The sequence below is a fragment of the Schistocerca serialis genome, chromosome 4 (assembly GCF_023864345.2).
Source record: "Schistocerca serialis cubense isolate TAMUIC-IGC-003099 chromosome 4, iqSchSeri2.2, whole genome shotgun sequence".
NCBI classification, from domain to species: Eukaryota; Metazoa; Arthropoda; class Insecta; order Orthoptera; family Acrididae; genus Schistocerca; species Schistocerca serialis.
This window is the reverse complement of record NC_064641.1, coordinates 84,060,282-84,063,379: the sequence shown is the minus strand read 5'-3', so window position 1 is coordinate 84,063,379 and position 3,098 is coordinate 84,060,282.

The following is a 3,098-nucleotide window of genomic DNA, read 5'->3' as shown; positions in this document are numbered from 1 at the left end:
TTAATCGTGGAATGGAAACACACAGCAACAGAACCTACCAGCGTGACTTCAAACACTTTGTTACAGGAAATGTTCAAAATGTCCTCCGTTAGCGAGGATACATGCATCCACCCTCCGTCGCATGGAATCCCTGATGCGCTGATGCAGCCCTGGAGAATGGCGTATTGTATCACAGCCGTCCACAATACGAGCACGAAGAGTCTCTACATTTGGTACTGGGGTTGCGTAGACAAGAGCTTTCAAATGCCCCCATAAATGAAAGTCAAGAGGGTTGAGGTCAGGAGAGCGTGGAGGCCATGGAATTGGTCCGCCTCTACCAATCCATCGGTCACCGAATCTGTTGTTGAGAAGCGTACGAACACTTCGACTGAAATGTGCAGGAACTCCATCGTGCATGAACCACATGTTGTGTCGCACTTGTAAAGGCACATGTTCTAGTAGCACAGGTAGAGTATCCCGTATGAAATCATGATAACGTGCTCCATTGAGCGTAGGTGGAAGAACATGGGGCCCAATCAAGACATCACCAACAATGACTGCCCAAACGGTCACAGAAAATCTGTGTTGATGACGTGGTTGCACAACTGCGTGCGGTTTCTCGTCAGCCCACATATGTTGATTGTGAAAATTTACAATTTGATCACGTTGGAATGAAGCCTCATCCGTAAAGAGAACATTTGCCCTGAAATGAGGATTGACACATTGTTGGATGAACCATTCGCAGAAGTTTACCCGTGGAGGCCAATCAGCTACTGATAGTGCCTGCACACGCTGTACATGGTACGGAAACAACTGGTTCTCCCGTAGCACTCTCCATACAGTGACGTACTCAACGTTACCTTGTACAGCGGCAACTTCTCTGACGCTGACTTTAGGGTTATCGTCAACTGCACGAAGAATTGCCTCGTCCATTGCAGGTGTCCTCGTCGTTCTAGGTCTTCCCCAGTCGCGAGTCATAGGCTGGAATGTTCCGTGCTCCCTAAGACGCCGATCAATTGCTTCGAACGTCTTCCTGTCGGGACACCATCGTTCTGGAAATCTGTCTCGATACAAACGTACCGCGCCACGGCTATTGCCCCGTGCTAATTCATACATCAAATGGGCATCTGCCAACTCTGCATTTGTAAACATTGCACTGACGGCAAAACCACGTTCGTGATGAACACTAACCTGTTGAGCTACGTACCGATGTGCTTGATGCTAGTACTGTAGAGCAATGAGTCGCATGTCAACGCAAGCACCGAAGTCAACATTACTTTCCTTTAATTGGGCCAACTGGCGGTGAATCGAGGAAGTACAGTACATACTGACGAAACTAAAATGAGCTCTAACATTGAAATTAAGCGTTTCCGGACACATGTCCACATAACATTTTTTCTTTATTTGTGTGTGAGGAATGTTTCCTGAAAGTTTGGCCGTACCTTTTTGTAACACCCTGTATATTTTATCACTGTACTTACAATTAAATATTACGATTGCAGCTTCAATCTGACGACATTCGATAATGAGGGAAGTATAGAAAATATCCTTTCCTTGTGGCTGTGGCTCTGGAAATAGAAATATCTGTACCATTCTTATAACTGAACTTTATTTTCCACACAAAAAAGTCTTTCATTCTCCCTTACAGCTATCTCAGTTTTCCACGTCAAATACATACCCTCTTTACGAAAGAACATTGTCATTTTCTTTGCACATGTCGGAACACACACACACACTTTATAAATGCACTGATCACTGCGAATTTATCACCCATCCTCTACTACTTCAATCATCACCAATATCTGAATGCTGGTGACGCCAAACAATACTGAGAGAAAATCCGCGATGGATGGATATATCTCATTTTCTTTTTTCTTGCAAGTGGTACCAGTGTGTCTTACGACCAGAGACGTCATCGTCTTACAAGCCACCAGATGTTAAAAACACGGTCGCAACGACTATATTAGTGTCACAAGCGATCTTGGTTCTACCGGTGCACACAAAAATATCCATGTTAAAAACTATACTGGCTTCATAGGTCGAGGTACGGTATTGCTTCCAAATGAAGTGATGTTCCACACAAGTACTGCGATATTGAATATGCGTGGTGATCACTTGGATGTGTAATAGCATATCGGAAGTGCGGGTACACGTAGCCTGTGGTGTAACCTCGTAATAAAATCACCGAATTTAGACAGTGATTCGCCTCAGCAACGTGATATGAAGCCGCTATTTGCAAGTCCCTCACGCTGCCACAAGATATTTCTCCAGTATTTGTAACACATGCCATGTCTGAGGTTCTGCGGTATATCCACTGATTTATAGGCAATGGTTGATTGTGAATAATCACATACAGTAGGTGGTGTCTTATGCGATGGATCGCTTTAAAAAAATGCAACGCTACATTGAGGTCGTAAGAAATGCACACTGGCTTTTAACATCTCTACTGTTGCGCTTTCTGGTAGAAATGCTGTCTTGGATTCGGAATCAAGTCTTTCCATTCCACCATATACCTGCATTGGATCCTATGGAGATATCATTTAATGATTACAGCGAGTAGTGAATCATATTGGTGACACTCTCGTATCTTGAGACGAGTCACCTCTTTTCGATCCTGCCTGCTGCAGTAAAACTCCAAAGTGGTTTTAAACAGTCACTATGCATCCTGTAACTGTTGGTCAGTGTCTGTCCCGCCACCCTGCAGCTTTATGCATGTGATAGATCCAATTTAAATTGGAACTGAGCAGAACTCGGAGAGTGCTATATCTACCACCTTCTGCAACCAGTATAGAAACAGGATAAACTAAGTTGATGCGGCAGGACGGTTACTTGATCATTTGGTGGAAATGGGAATATGTTGTCCTAGCTCCACCAACCGTGTACAGCGTGTAAGGCCAGCGCCAAACGAAGCTTTCTACTGCAATATGAGGTCATAGTATAAAAAGACAGTACGGGAACTGCGAGAAGGACGAGAATTTTGCTACTGCATTCCAGTACGTCTCCAAACTACATATAAGCGCTACAGCCCGCAGCAGGTCTACATCCCTCAGGATCCATTCACGTCTGTCATCCAAACATTCTCTCAATCATGCACCATCCAACACAGAATAAAAAACTAC